The sequence below is a fragment of the Chiloscyllium punctatum genome, chromosome 7, assembly GCF_047496795.1.
Source record: "Chiloscyllium punctatum isolate Juve2018m chromosome 7, sChiPun1.3, whole genome shotgun sequence".
Taxonomy (NCBI): Eukaryota; Metazoa; Chordata; class Chondrichthyes; order Orectolobiformes; family Hemiscylliidae; genus Chiloscyllium; species Chiloscyllium punctatum.
In genome coordinates, this window is record NC_092745.1 from 33,292,147 (window position 1) to 33,309,058 (window position 16,912).

Genomic DNA, 16,912 nt, shown 5'->3' on the forward strand with positions numbered 1-16,912 from the left:
ACAACAGTGGATCCAGGATCGATTCATGTGGCAGACGGCTGGTCACTGGCCTCCAGTCTGAAGAACAACCGTCTCACACCAGCCTCTGCCTCCTACCATCAGGCCCATTTTAGTTAGCTCTCCCTGGATCCTCTGTGACATAATCTTACTGAGCAGTCTACAATGGGGAACCTTGACTAAGGCCTTGCTGAAGTTCATGTCGACGATGTGTACTGATCTATCTTAATCTATCTATTTCTTCAAAAACTCAACTATCTACTTGTCTCCATTAGAAGGACAAGTGAATAGGAGGCCCACATTTACTGGTCTTCTTGGAGTATCCAGTCAGAAGGAGGTCCATGTTTACTGGTCTCCTTTGGACAGTCCATTAGGAAGGAGGCCAACATTTACTGGTCTTTATCGGAGGCTCAAGCAGGAATGATGCCCATGTTTACTGGTCTCTATTGGGAGCTTCAGTGGGAAGGAGGCCCATGTCTCTCCATGGGCACTCTCGTGAACTGACATCCATGTTTACTGGACTCTGTTGGAGAGTCCAGTTCATCGTGGACACCATGGTGGGTGTGGGGTTCAGTTCCTTTCTGTTGTAACTGTGTGATGGTCCAACCCTCATCCCAGTAAAAGACCCTGACTCAGAGACTGATCATGGAAGGGGAAGGAGAGGGGAAGGGATTGGAACATGTTGTGAAAGGACAGGATGGGTCAGTGGGTCAAAACCTGTCCTGTCCCTCTAGCTCACACTGATGGCCTGAGGATCTCCTCTCTCTGCTGGGCCTTCATGGAATGAGGTTTGTGTCCAAACCAGTCCCCAGTGAGAATAGGCCAACAGCACAAAACTGCCCTTCATTTAACAAGAATCTGTCCATCTTCCTGAGAGATACCAAAAGCTGGTCAACGTGGAAATGGGCCTTAACTCCAGGAAAAGACATGCTTCTGGGGTCAAGGGTTAACATCCATTTGTGGGGCAGAGCAGAGGGAGATTTATCCTGAATTCAACTGTCACCACCTGGGACGCTGTGAGAAAGAGAGAGAAGTGAGACAGAGAGAGAGAGAAATAGAGGTCGAGTGGGATGTGGAGAAGAAGGGAGAAATAGAGAGGGGTAGATAACATTTGGAGGCTTTCAATTGAAGTGAGAGATGGAGCGAGTGATGGAGACAGTGAGAGATGGAGAAAGATTATGAGATGGAGTGAGGAAGCGTGAGTGAGTTGGAGAGAGTGGCTATGAGACAGAGTGAGAGAGAGAGAATATGAGAGAGATTAACAGTGGGAGAGAGAGATAGATGTAGAGAGATCAAAGTAGCAGATTTGAGACAGAAAGGGGAAAAGAGAGAGAGGGAGAGAGGTCCTGATCACCACATTCTGGGAAGGATGTGATTGTACTTAAGAAGGGGCAGAGGAGATTTCCCAGTATACTGCCTGGGATGGAGGGTCAGCTATGAGGAAAGATTGGAAAGGTTGGGGCTGTTTTCATTGGAGCATTGAAGGTTGAGAGGGGACCTGATAGAGAGGTATAAGATAATTGTTGGCAGTGATACGTTGCATAGGAAGGCACTTTATACAAGAGTAAAGGACTCAATAACCAGGGACAGAGATTGAAGCTAACACAGACATAGACACATAGAAACTCGGAGCAGGAGTAGGCCATTCAGCCCTTTGAGTCTTGTGTGTCATTCAGTATGATCCTCTCTCTCAATGCGATGTTCCTGCTTTCTCCCCATTTCCGTCATGCTGTTAAAATGCAAAACAACTATCTCTCTTTTCTTCTTGAATATATTCAGTTCCTTATCCTCCATAGCCGTTTGTGTTAGAGAATTCATCAGGTTGACCATCCTCTGAGTGAAGAAATGTTTCCTCATCTCAGTCCTAAATGGTCTACCCCATATCTCCCTGAGACTGCGTCCCCTGGTTCCAGACTCCCCAACCAGGGGAAACCTCCTCCCTGCCCGGGCCTGTTAGAATTTTATATGTTTCAATCAGATCCCATCTCATCCTCCGAAACTCGAGTGAATTCAGGCCCAGTTGAGTTGCAGAGTGAGAGGAGAATTGAGGAGAAATGTTTTCACCCAGAGGGTGGTGGGAGTCTGGAACTCACTGCATGAAAGGCTGGTGGAGTCACAAAGTCTCGTGACATTGGATCAGTGTTTAGATATTCCCTTGTGATGCTGTAACCTCCAGGGTAATGGGCCAAGAGCTGGAGGATGGGATTAGTGAAATCAGATGTTTGTTTACCAGCACAGACGCAATGGGTCAAATGGCCTCATTCAGTGATGTTCACATCAATGACTCTCTGAGACAAAGAGAAAGAGAGAAGAAGAAGTGTGAGGGGGTGACGTGGCTCTCTCTGTCTGATGCCATTTACATACTGAGGAACACCCAGTCAGACTCTCACAGGCTGCAGCTTTATAAAGCAGAGCCCAGTGAAGGGAGAGTTTATCAGGAACCAGGCACAGGGACAGGAGCACACACCATGATTTCACACATCCAGCTGATCTGGCCCCTGGTATTCTGTGTCGCAGGTACAAATCTCTCTCCTTCCACCTTGAATCTTTAGCTGCTCTCTATTTCACTCCAATTCCACTGACTTGTGATTGAAGGGAAAATGCTGAAACCAGAGGAATGCTCAGTGTCTCCAACAATATCTCATTTGACAGGCTCTTTCTGTGACAGTTCTGACTTCACTGTGTTTCTCTCTGACCCCTCAGGTATCAGTGGGGACATCATCATGAGCCAGTCTCCCCCGGCGCTGACAGTGGGACTGGGCCAGACTGCAACCATCACCTGTACGGCCAGTCAATCTGTTAGCAAGTGGGTTAGCTGGTACCAGCAGCGAGAAGGTCAGAAACCCTCTCTCCTGATCTATCAAGCAACAAAGCGATTCACAGGAGTCTCCAATCGATTCACCGGCAGTGGATCAGGGACCAGTTTCACCCTGACAATCAGCAACGTTCAGAATGAGGATGTCGCTGACTATTACTGTATGCAGGGTAACAGCTACCCTTGACACAATGATACAGAGCCATACAAAAACCTCAAAGCACACAGAATCACCTCCTGTACTGACACATCCACAGTTATATAAAATGCATAATAATGGACACACAGTCCCACCGCCTGAACTGACATATCCCACAGTTAGATCTAAATGAAACTGAACAAATTACCCCATGCTGGAATGGTCACTGTCTGCTACACACTCCAGTTCCTGTGGTGTCTCAACGCTCACTAAAGACCTCAAATTTCCCTCTTACACGCCATGGCCACATGTGAAGAACAGCTTCAATGTTTAACAATGAAAAATAAAGTTCACAACCCAGAGGCAGAGACAGAAAGACACAAAAAGAGGGTGAGAGTGATCAACAGACTGGGAGATAGGGAGAGGTCGAGAGTGATGGGGGGGGGGGAAGCAGAGAGCTGAGGTTTTTGTACAGCCTTTGCACTGGGAGCTCTCACTGTGGTACACGTTTGGTAAAGGAACCAAGCTCAGATTGAGTAAGTAAATCTTAATCCTCCATTAATAACATTTTCAATACTGAAACTTTCTAAAACACAAATGCTGAATTGTTGAAGGTGTTAGTGGGGATCTGCAGAGAATGAAATGGTTGATTGAGGAGCCCTGTGTCTAACAGGGTGTCCAGCTGTATTTCTGTAGTTCCATTGCCCCCTTTAAGCAGCAAGATATAAGTCAGTCAGTTTTACTCACCGTGTGGAGGAGCTCTGTCCATTTGCAGCCTGTGGTCCCATTCCTGCAGCATGGAGTGAAATCAGTGAGTAGCCTCCTGTCAGTCTCAGTGTGACAGACATGGGCAGAGTTTGATGTGAGCTCTGGCTACCTGTCCCAGTCTCTGATCTCACTGACCTCAGCAGCAGCAGCAGCAGCAGCAGCAGCAGCAGCAGCAGCACAGTGAGACACCGAGCTCCCACCTCCCCCAGCTTTAACTCTGCTCAACCACACAATCACAGAATTGTTACAGTGCACACGGAGGCCGTTCTGCCCATCCTGTCTGTACTGGCTCTCCAAATGAGCAATTCACTGAGTGTCATTCTCCTGCCTTCTCCCTGTCACCCTGCATATTGTTCCTTTTCAAATAACAGTTTCATTCCCTTTGGAATGTTTCAATTGAAGCTGCCTCCACCACACTCTCGGGCAGTGCATTCCACACCTTAACCACTCACTGGCTGAAAATGTTTTTCCCTCAGCTCACTTTTGCTTCTTTTACCAATTATTTTCAATCCGTGGCCTCTCCCTCTCAATTCTTTCTCAGGTGGGAACATTTTCTCCTGGTTTACTCTGTTCAGACCCCTCCTGATTTTGAATTTCTCGATCAAATCTCCTCTCTGCCTTCTCTTCTCTGAGGAAGACAGTCCCAACTTCTTCAGTCTATCTTCATAACTAACGTCCCTCATCCTCAATGGGTCAGATAGCCCACTCCTGCTCCTATTTCTAATGTTCTTATTATCTTCTCTTCCTATGTGAAAGACACACATCAGATTTCCACTTAACACTCTGTGGCTGTACCTTCCCAGTCTTATTCCCAACATTCCATGCAGTCCCATCCTTACACAGTGACTCTGATTTAGAATTTATTACTCTCTCTCCCTCACTCTGAAACTGGATAAGAAGTTCTATTGCTTATTCTGGTGCTATCTAACTCTCCCAGGATTCTGTGCACCTCTGTGTTCCTCTCTGGTATGACCACCTTGATCCCACAGGCCAGCCAAGTTAGTTTAAACCCTCTCCAACAGCACTAGTAAATCACCCCAAAGGAACTCAGTCCCAGATCTGTTCAGGAGCAACCCGTCTGGTCTGTACATGTCCATCTCCCCCCAAAGCCAGTCCCAGTGTTAAAATAATCAAAAGCTCTTCCTCCTGGACTGTCTTTTCAGTTCCACCGTCACCTGTGCTATCCTCCTCTTTCTAGTCTCAGTTGCGTGGGGCACTGGGGGTAATCTTGGAGATGGAGAAGAAAGTGCGGACTGCAGATGCTGTAGATCAGAGCTGATAATGTGTTGCTGGAAAAGTGCAGCAGGTCAGGCAGCATCCAAGGAGCAGGAGAATCGATGTTTTGGGCATTCCTGAAGAAGGGCACATGCCTGAAACGTCGATTCTCCTGCTCCTGTAATCTTGGAGATTCCTACTTTTGAGCTCCTGCTGCTAATTCCCTCTGGAACTCCCTACATTCTGACTGCAGGACCACATCCCTTTCCTCCCTGTGTCACTGGGACTGATGTGGACCACCACTGCTGCCTGTTCCCCCTCTCCCCTCAGGGTGCTCTGCAGCTGCTCAGTGACATCCTTGACCGTGGCACCAGGGAGACAATACACCATCCTGGATTCCCATCTGCAGCTGCAGAAACACCTCTCGAATGCCCTCACTCTCGAATCTCCTCTCACTATCGCTCTTTCAATCTTCCTTCTGCCGCCCCTCCACAGCTGAGCCCCCCATGGTGCCAGGGACTTGGCTCTGGCTGCACTCCCCAGATGAACCATCATTCTGATCAGGATTCCAAACTGAATCCTGGTTGGAAAGTGGGATGCACTCACGGGATTCATGTACTAGCTGCCAGATCCTTTTGGACTGTCTGCCGCTCCCCCATTCCCTCTCTCCCTGCATACTCTGAAGCTGCAGAGTGACCACATCTAGAAACGTGCTCTCCACGGAGCTCTCAGCCTCACGGACTCTTCGCACTGACACCAGCTGCTGCTCAAGCTCCGAAACCCAGAGTTCCAACTGCTGTCACTGACCACACTTCCTGTACTCATGGTATTCCAGGAAGCAGGACAAGCAGTTCCCTCATGCAACCTGATGCACACTCTCACCACTCCCTGATTATCTTTTGTCAAAGTACTTTTGAGAAACAGCAACAGCAGGGCTCACAATCCAGTATTTTCAATGTCCATAGAATCATAGAATTCCTACAGTATGGAACCAGGCCATTTGGTCCAACAAGTCCACACTGACCCTCCGAACAGTAACCAACCCAGACCCAATCCCCTACCTTTTTAACCTACATTTACTCCTGACTAATGTACCTGACCTACACTATGGGCAATTTAGCACGGCCAATTCACCTAACCTGCACAGCTTTGGACTGTGGGAGGAAACCAGAGCACCCAGAGGAAACCCACGCAGTCACAGGGAGAATGTGCAAACTCCACACAGACAGTCGCCCGAGGCTAGAATCAAACCTGGGTCCATAGCGCTGTGAGGCAGCAGGGCTAACCACTAAGTGACCGTACTTCCAGTTTTCCAGTGTTTCAAGGAATCTCTACATAAACCCAAAATACTTAAGGTATAGGAGCAGAATTGGGCCAGTCAGAATAGAGTCTGCTCGGCCATTTGATCTTGTGTGATGTGTTCCTCAAGCCCATTTCCTGCATTCTCCTTTTAACTTTTGATCTCCTCACTGATCAAGATCGTATCTGTCTCTGTTTTAAATACTCTCAACATCTTGGCCTCCATAGACCTCTGTGACAATGAGTTCTGCAGATTCAGCACCCTGTGGCTGAAGAAATGCCTCCTTATCTCAGTTCTGATGGATCTTTCTTCACTCTGAGGCTGTGCCTTCGGGCCCTAGTTTCTTCTACTCGTGGAAACACCTTCTCCATGGTCTCCAGGCCTCTCAATATTCTGTAGTTTCAATAAGATTCCCCCCTCAGCTTTCTAAACACAATTGTATACAGATCCAGAATCCTCAACCACTCTTTATATGACACCCCCTTCATTCCCAGGATCATTCTTATTCTTTCTCACTTTTTCCTCTGGACGCTCTCCAATGACAGCACATCCTTCCTTAATAAGGAGTCCAAAATTCCAAATGTGTTCTGATTAGAGACTTATACAAACTCAGCAGTACACCTCTGATGTTAAAGTTAATGCTAACATTGTAATTGCCTTTCAAACTGCCAATGGTGAACCTGCACGTTAACCTTCAGAGAAACCTGAGCAAGGACTCCCAATTCTCTTTGTGCTTCAGATTTCTGAAATCTTTCCTCACTTAGAAAACAGTCTGTGCCTCTATTCTTCCCACTAAAGTATCTAGCCTCACAAGTTCCCGCATTGTACTCCACCTGCCACTTCTTTGCACATTCTCCTAGCCTGACCAAGTCCTTCTGCAATCTCCCCTTTTCCTCAACTCCACCTGTCCTTTCACCAAGTTTTGTGTCAGCTACAAACATATGAACAATATCTTCAGTTCCTTATCCAGATTGTTAATAGATAAGGTGAATAGTTGTGGTCCCATCACAGATCCCTGCGGATCACCACAAAGCACCAACTGCCATCCAGAAAAAAATCCCTTTGTCCCTACTCTCGCCTTTGTGCCGGTCAACCATCCTCTACCCACCGCAACATGGGCTCTGATTTGACTTAGCAGTCTCCTTTATTGTACCCTGTCAAAGCCCTTGTGGAAATCCAAATGGATCACATCCACTGGCTCTCCTTTGTCTAATTCACTTGTTACCTCCTCAAAGATTTCTAACAGATTTGTCAGGCATGCCTCCCTTTGATGAAGCTGTGCTGACTCAGCCCAATTTTACCAGGCTGCAATTTTACCAGGCTTAAGGGTGAGATTCCAAATACCTGCAATCTCACCCTTAAGTCGATCTCTAAAATCTTACCAATGACCAAGGTCAGGCTAACCAGCTTATAATGTCCCATCTCTGCCTCCCTCCTTTCTTAAACAGGGATGTTACATTCACTATTTTCCAGGCTTCTGGGACCACCCCTGACTCCAGTGATTTCTGAAAGATCACAGCCAATGGCCCTACAATTACTTTAGCTATCTCCATCAGAACTCTGGGGTGTAGTCCATCGGGTCTGAATGATTTATCCACCTTCAGACCTTTCAGCTGCCTCAACCCCTCCACCTTAGTGATGCCCTCTCCACTCACTTCTGCTCCCAACTCTCTTGAAGTTCAGGTGTGCTGGCTGATATTTTAGTATCATGGTTAGCCCCAGGTGAGGTCCCAGAAGACTGGAGGATAGCGAAGACTGTGCCATTGTTCAAAAAGGGCTGCAAAACAAAAGCCTGGGAATTATACGCTTCACATTTGTGGTGGGTAAGTTGTTTGATAAGATAAGATACACATGCATTTGGAAAGAGTGGATTTGATTAGGAGTTGTCAGCATGACTTTGTGAATGGGAGAATATGCCTCACAAATTTGTTCAGGTACTTTGATGAATTGACCAGGAAGGTTGATGAGGGCAGGATGGTAGACGTGGTCTATATGGATTTCAGTGAGGCCTTTGATAAGGTTCCACATGGTAGGCTGTTATGGAAGGTTAGATTGCATGAATTCCAAGGTGACCTGGCAAATTGGATACACGATTGGCTTGATGGTAGAAAGCACAGGGTAATAGGGGAAGGATCCTTATTGTACTGGAGGCCTGTGACTAGTGGAGTGCCTCAGGGGTCAGTGCTGGCCCCATTGCTGTTTGTTATCTATATCAATGTTTTGGATGAGAATGTACAAGGCATGGTTAGTGAGTTTGCTGGTGACACTCAAATAAGCAGCATCGTGGACAGTGCGGACAGTTATCAGAAATTGCAGCAGGACCTTGCTCAGCTGGGGAAGTGGGCCGAGAAATGACAAATAGAGTTTAAATGTGAGGTCTTGTATTTTGGAAATTTAAAGCAAGGTAGGAGTTTCATGGTGAATGATAGGGCCTTAAGGAACATAGTGGAACAGAGGGTCCTTAGAATTCAGGTAAGCAGTTCTCTGAAAATGGAGTCACAGTAAATAGAGCAGAGAAGAGAGCTTTTTCTGCAGTGCCCGTCATCAGTCAGGGCATTGACTACAGACGTTGGGAAGTTATGTTGCAGTTATACAGGACATTGGTGAAGCCACACTTGGAATATTGTGTTCAGTTTTGGTCACCTTGTTACAGGAAGGATGTTATTAAACTGGAAAGAGTGCAGAAGAAATTTGCAAGGATGTTGCCAGGATTCAATGGTTTGGGTAAAAGGGAGAGTACTTTTTTCTTTCGAGTGTAGGAGACTGAGGGAGGACCTCATAAGGTCATGAGAGGCATGGATAGGGTGAATTCACTCAGTCTTTTCCCCAGGGTTTGCGAATATGGACTAGAGCGCATCAGTTTAAGGTCAGAGGGGAAAGAATAAAAGGGAACCTGAGGGGCAACCTTTTTACATAGAGGGTTGTTCGCATTTGGAATGAGCTGCCAGTGGAAGTGGTTAAGGTGGGTACATTAATAACATTTAAAAGGCATTTGGACAAATACAGGAAAGGAAATGATTCAGAAGGATCTGGGCCAAGTGCAGGATTAGCGTAAATGGACATTTTGGTTGGCATGGACCAGTTTGGTCCAAATGGCCTGTCTCCATGCTGTAGGACTCTATGACTCTATGACATTGTTATGGACCAGGCCAGACCCTTCGAAACATTTTGAGAATGCAGCCCAGACCTTACCTTTTCGAATTGTGTTAAGCAAACGTAACCTGGATATTCCAGGATTGATACAACTGGCCAAACCACTCAGCTTGAAGGGAAAGAGAATTTATTTACACACAATCAAAAGAAAACAGAATTTAGAATAACTTAACTATTTGAAAACCCAACTGACGAGAAAATGTAACTTGACAAAGAGCTGTTCCAATTTGCTGCAACAGCCTTGGTAAAAAGGTAAATATAAACACAGAGGTTCTTACAGGAGAGGAATTTCAGACAGTGAGTCCACTGGAAAATGTTGAATTGGGGAACCTTTCTCACCAGCAGCTTTCTTTATCCAGGAGCTTCCAACCGACTGTTTGTCAAAAACAGCAAACTGGAAGAACTGGCCACTCTCCTTTTATTGGACAAGTGTTTAATATAAAACCTAAAAGCCTTTTCCCTGACTGTTGCCCTAGGCAGTATCTGTTAGCCATGAGCAAAGTCCCTAACCCAGACAAATTGGAACCTCTGCCTTTACAACCCCTCTTGAAAAAAAATCCAAGGACAACTCAACCTTGTGAAATGAGCAGCATTGTCACACCACTGTGAAAGCTGATTTAAAGCATCGATGCACTTCTTCCACCATTTCTTTGTTCCCCATTACTATTTCTGCCTGTTCCAGTGGTACAATTTCTATTATTGACTCCCTCTTGCCTTTCATATATCTAAAGAAAACCTCTTGCAATATTCTTTTATGTTACTACCTTACTTACCCTTATATTTTATTTACACACTCACCCTTACTTTTTTTTAGTTAATTTCTGCTGTTTTTAAAGGCTTCCCAATCCTCTGGCTTCCCAATAATCTCCACCACATTGCATGTCTTTTCTTTTGCTTTTATGCTGACCCTGACTTCCCTCATCAGCCATGGTTGATTGGCTTCCACTCAGTATCTTTCTTCTTCCTTGGGTTGAATTCCTGCTCTGCCTCCCAAATTACTCCCAGAAACTCCTGCCATTGCTGCTCCATTCTCTCTTATGCTCAGCTTCCCTTCTTATCAACTCTGGCCAGCTCCTCCATCATGTCTTTGTAGTTACCTTAAGTTAATTGCATTACCGGTCCAACTGACTCCAGATTCTCTGTCACAAACTGCAAGGTGAATTCTGTCATATTACGGTCAATGCCCCCAAGGGATTCCTTAACCCTACGTTCCCTAATCAGGTCTGCTTCATTAGACATCACCCAATCCAGACTTGCCTGTTCCATAGTGAACTCTACCACAAGCTGCTCCAAAAACCATCTTGTAGACATTCCATTAATTCCTTCCCTTGACATCCCCAAACAAATTAATTTTCCAGTCTACCTACATATTGAAGTTTTTTATGACTATTGTAGCAGGGCCTTTATTGCATCCTTCTCTATCTCCTGATTTATTTTCTTCCTCATATCCTGACTACTGCTGGGGAGGGGGACTTTGCAAAGTTCTCATCATGCTCTTTCTCCCTTGCAACTCCTCAACTCTACCCACACAGATTGAATGTATTCCAACTCTAAATCCCTTCTTGTGATTGATCTTATTTCATTTCTTACCAATACGGTAACCCTACCCCCATCTGCCCATCAGCATGTCCTGTCAATTAGATGTGCATCCTTGAGGATTTCATTCCCAGCCCTCAACCCCTTACAGCCACATCTCTGTGATACTCAAAACATCACACCTGCCAATTCCAATCTGCGCTACAAGCTCATTTACCACATTTCGGATACTCCCTGCATTCAGGTACAACACCCTCAGTCCTGCATTGACTGCCCTCCTTTTCATAGTTGTCCCCTTATGCACGATGCCTAAAATTAATTTTCTGACCCTTTCCATAATCTATGTCCGATTAATTATTCTGGGAACTTTATTAACCTCTCCTGAGCCCTGCGTCACTTTAATGATTTTAAAGTCCTTGGGAACCTCAATTTGTGGCATCACTCTGTCTACCTTATTCCGAACTTTAAGTTATTTCTACTGTCAAGTTCCCCTGCACTTCTGTATTGCCTTGTTACAATACGACATTCACAAATTCTGATCCTTCCTTTTATTTTCTGGTAACAATCAAACCCATCACTAACCACGAATCCCACCTTCTCCTGTGCCTTTCATTTTCTCACGTTCTGTGCAAGTGAACCCGTTTGCTTTCTCTTTGGGTTGACTTCAGGTCAATATCCATCCCTGAAACATCACTGAACATGCTCATAATCTCATTTACGATTGTGCGATATTGCTATGCACAAATTATGTTTTCTGCATTAAACAGTGACCAGTGTTCAGACAAGTCCCTCACTCTCTGTAAATGCTTTGGGAGGGTCTGACATACAAATCTCTCTTTTGATGCACTGGGAGCCTTTCAGATATCAGAGATGCCATTCCATGGCTCTACTAGACAGACAGCAGGACTGTTTCCGCTGGTGTCCTGGTCAATATTGATTCCCTAATTAGCATCACTAAAAACCTGATCCTCGACTCATTGTCACCCAGCTCTCTGGGATCTTGCTGAGCACAGTCTGGTGGAAAGAGCCACTGCGACATCCTTAAGTGGAGGCAAGTGCAACATAAATGCAAGTCTTTCTTTGAGGTTGGAGTCTCCTGAACCTGACCCTTGCCCATTGGATGCACGCTTCCATCTTCCAGGGAACATGGGATCATTAAGAGCAATGACACTGTCTGATCCAGGAAACTGAGATTCTTTGCAGCCTCACCTTTGACCTTACCCCAGTGCTGAGCTGGAAGATTTGAAACAAAATCTCGAACCTTCTACATGGACACCCAACGTGACTCCTTCCTGAAGTGTGCTGATCCAACTCTGCTCCAGTGTTCTTAGATAAAGTTCTCCCAAGCTGTGAGTGATCGGAGGTTTGTTAAAGAGGTGTCGAACTCCACCCCACATACCAACTCTTGCTCCATAGCTCTGGAGGCTTTGGTGTTTCAAGTGAATATCCAAGTGTTTTTTCAATGTGATGAGGGTTTCTGCCGCTCTCACCCTTTCAGCCTGATCCCACCAGCCACTGGGTGAAAACAATTACTCCTCAACTCCCCTCTAACCCTGCCCCCAATTCATTTCAATCTCTCCCCATGGTTATTGCCCTCTCTGCTGGTGGAAATCAGTCCTTCCTACCCACTCTATCCAGGCCCCTCATCATTTTACACACCTTGATCAAATCTCCCCTCAGCCTCCTGTGTTCCAAAGAAACCAGTCCTAGCCAAACCAATCATTCCTCAAAACTAATACTCCTCATTCCTCTGTCCCCTTCTCTAGGGGGATCACATCCTTCCTGCAATGTAGTGACCAGAACTGCATGCCGTTCTCTCACTATGCTCTAACTGGGCTTCATTTGAGGTCAGAAGTCACACGACACCAGGTTATAGTCCAACAGGCTTATTTCAAATCACAAGCTTTCAGAGCACTGTTCCTTCAGCACTGAAGTCGCTTCACCTGAAGAAGGAGCAGCGTTTCAAGATCTTGTGATTTTAACTAAACCTGTTGGACTGTAACCTGGTGTTATGTGACCCCTGAACATGTCCACCCCATTCGACACCAGAGCCTCCACATCATATCGATAGTTTCACATCTTTGCTGAGACTCTCTCTTTGGGATGCCACTCTTACTCTTTTGGGAAAAGATTCTGAATGATCTCTGACTCTGTCTCATCCTTGGAGGCCTCACACAGCCCTGTCACTGATCTCCCATCAAGTCAATGGTTCCAGTACACTTTTACCAAATTACCACACAGTTTGGTAAAATGGGTTGTTCCCAAATGAAAACTTTTACACTCGCTCTATGGTTCTCCATTTCCATCCTTATTCTCAATCTCACTGAGTTCCGATCACTGTCACTAAAATGCTCCCACATTGATAGCCCTTCCAGCTGCCCACATTCATTCCTTAAATGATGGTCCAGGACTGTCCCTTCTCTTTCTGCTGCGTCACCATCATCTTCTCGGGGACAGTTAGGGATGAGCAGCAACTGGCTCTGCCAGTGCCGTACATGTCCCAAAAAGCAATTTTTAAAATGCCAGAGCTTTTGTCAGGTATGCTAGGTACTGGATACAAATTCTGGATTAGTGGTGCTGCAAGAGCACAGCAGTTCAGGCAGCATCCAAGCAGCTTCAAAATCAATGTTTAGGGCAAAAGCCCTTCATTAGGGCTTTTGCCCGAAACGTCGATTTCGAAGCTACTTGGATGCTGCCTGAACTGCTGTGCTCTTCCAGCACCACTAATCCAGAATCTGGTTTCCAGCATCTGCAGTCATTGTTTTTACCAACTGGATACAAATGTTCAAATGTTTTACCAGTTACTGTTCAGATTGAAGTACCTTCAAAAGGCAGGGATTAAAATTGTTTCTCTTGTCTTTCAGGCCGTGACAACTCTCAGCCCAAGCTGACCCTGCTGCCCCCCTCCCCGGAGCAGGTCAATACCAAGGGCACTGCCACCCTGGTGTGCCTTGCCAATCACTTCTATCCCGATGAGCTGGAGGTGCAGTGGAAGAAGGACGGTGCAGTCATTTCGGACGGGGTTCAGACCAGCAACTACCTGCGAGCTTCGGACAGCACCTACAGTGTCAGCAGCCTGCTGACCCTCTCTGGGTCTGACTGGGAGTCCAACGCTCGCTTCTCCTGTGCCCTCACCCACGTGACCCTCCCCTCTCCACTCAGCAAGAGCATCAGGAGATCAGAATGTGTGTAGAGTGTTCGAGACAGTCCACAGAGGAGACACAACTTTAAATAGAACAGGGCTGAGCTGGCAGGACAAAGGTCATTGTCAGCACTGAATTTGAACTCTCTTCTTTCTCAGGACTGGCTTGGAGACACTTCTGAGCTTCAGTGGTTAAGGCAGGTCATTGGGATAGTGTAGAGAAAACTTTACTCTTTATGTAGCCCCATGCTTTCCCTGACCTGGATGTGTTTGATGGGGACAGTGTTAACTTGTGATGTCAAGTAAAACCTCTCGAAGATGCTAAAGACTGTCAGCTGTGCAAAAACAATGTGAACCTCAGAAATCTCTGTTTCAGTAAAACAGACCTCCTTCCTGCTCAGCCGCCAGTTCCAATTTAAGGTTTTGTCACTGTTTAAAGGGACAGGATTCTCATGTTATAGAGAAAATCTCCACAAGTGTTTTCCTCCATCTCCATTGTGGCTGTGAATTTGTGCAGCTTCCTCTGTCTGGGCTGTTAATTGCTGACTGTTTTCTGTCAAAGTCAATCTGGAAAAGGGAATAAAGATGAAGATGATTCAGTCTCTGTCTCGTGTCTGCTTTGGAAATGGCCAGAGCTGAGTCCTCAGGGAAAGCTGTGTGAAGTGTTAACATCCACCCTCAAGGCCTGGAGAATGAGGGGGAGAATAGAGGGGGCAATGGGGTCCCCAGAGCAGGAGGGCAATGCTACCATTGTGTCCAGAAAGGGCACTTTCAGCAGGAATGCACAGCCTCAAGGAAATCTTTCCCAATAAATGGAGAAAAGAAGGAAGGCAGGAGGGGACAATGGGGAACACAATAATCTGATGGAAATTCCCCATCAACGCTCACCCATCCCTTAGACACAGCAAGATCACAAGCCAAGAAATTCAAATCAACTGTTAGGGAGCCAGAGCCACTGGGAACCCTATATTGATGAATATGACAAGCAGGACCTTGTTACTCAGAATAACAATTGCACAATAACAATTTGGGAAATAAATATTCCATAAATTAGACCTGGGTTTTCTTTACTCTTCAAATGAAATGAAATTGTCCTGGGCGTCCCTGGGGCCAGATTGACAATGTTCCGTCCGGGGGAGTCTGGGAGTCACGGCTGGGGAGGACAGTCAATGATAAACTGGTTCCACTTTCTGCTGTCATACTCTGTAGCCCCTGGGCCATCTCAGTGAGGATCATCCAGGGCTCAGGGTGGATTCCAGAGCAGCTCATTGTCCTGACTGTTGTGTCCTTCAGTCCACATGTGGCTCCAGCAATCTCACTCCATGACTCAGTATCAGTGGGAACCCATGGGACTGGAAATTTTATCCAAACAGACCCTCACACAGCGGGGAGGCTGCTGGTGGCTCAGAAACCCCTTGGACTCAGTCCCAGATTCCACCGTGGCTCTTTCATTCAAACACAACATTAACACACTGACACCACATTCAGAGAGCAATCCTGAGATGGGGCAAGTTTGGTTCTTGATTCCAATGTGAGGAAATGGGGGCTGGTGTGAAATGTCCAGTCTGAAACTGGTAGGGGTACTTTATAATGAAGAATAGAAACTGATGTAAGAATAAAGTCAGGTATTGATGGGAGTGAGGAATATCTCAGTGATCTGTCTCCAGAATCCACAGACTGCACACATCCTTCTGTCAGACCCTGAAGGCTGAGAAACAGCTCCTTGACATTTAATATTTCTCCAACTTTCCCAGAAAAGGTGTAATATTTTCTGTGTCAGTGATTCCCTGGAACAGGACATTTTAAAAAGGGCTGTGGGAAGGGAACTGTTGACTCTCAATGACAAAGCCAATGGAAGGATGTGGAGCTGGCACTGTGAAATGTTAGGGCTCAGAGGATGACACCAGAAGCAATTCAATGTTGTCACTCTCTCCTTTGCAATTGCTAAACTGGTAATAATTGGTTTTCCCTCACAATTTGCTCTCTTGTATTCAATCCACGTGCCTTTCTTGCTTTGCTTCTTTTGACTTGAGTCTGTGGGTAGCTCCATCAAAACCCAATTTCCTCACTCTCATCCAGGCCCCTGAAGAGATTAGAGACAAAACAAACTGCAAATGCTGGAATCCAAGGTTGACAAGCAGGAGGCTGGGAGAACACTGCAAGACTGGCAGCATCAGGAGGTGGAGAAATCAACATTTTGGCTGTAACCCTTCTTCAGGAATGGGGGTGGGGGAATGATGGGGGAGCTGCAGATAAAGGCAGTGGTGGGGACAGGGTGGTAAGGTGGGAATAGGTGAAGATAGGTAGAGGGTACTACCTGATTGGTTGATGGGAGGGATGAATACAAATTAATCTCTCCCATCGACTAATCAGGTCATACTCTCTACCATTCTCAACCCCTCCCTACCTCAACACCCGGCTCTGCCCCATTCCCTTTATCCCCTTTTCCAGTCTTTCCTCATCACACAGCCCACTCATTCCAGGGATCAATCGGGTAAAATTCCTGTGAACCACCTCCAATGCATTTATTATTCTTCCTTCAATAGGGAGACCAAAACTACCCTCAGTATTTGAGATGTGGTCACACCAATGTCCAGGAATAACTTGTGGTGATTAACTGCCTGCTTGAACCCCTGCAGTCCGTGTGCTGTTGGTGGATCCACAATGTCCTTAGGAAGCGAATTCTGGGGATTCTGACTCAGTGATGATGTAGGAACAGCTTCATATTTCCAAGTCAAACTGGTGAATGACTTGGAGAGGAATTTGCTGGGGTGATGGTCCCGTGTACCTGCTGCCCTTGTCCAAATATAAGTGATCATGGGTTTGGAAGCTGTTGTCTCAGGATCT

General features: G+C 46.1%; 1 long non-coding RNA gene across 1 annotated transcript; it reads left to right on the forward strand.

The window, feature by feature from the left end:
• The first annotated feature begins 2,993 nt into the window (after positions 1-2,993).
• On the forward strand, positions 2,994-14,665 carry LOC140479432 (uncharacterized). The gene is made up of 2 exons (XR_011961036.1): positions 2,994-3,487; positions 13,788-14,665. It is a non-coding gene; the product is annotated as an uncharacterized lncRNA (long non-coding RNA).
• The last annotated feature ends 2,247 nt before the right edge of the window (positions 14,666-16,912 follow it).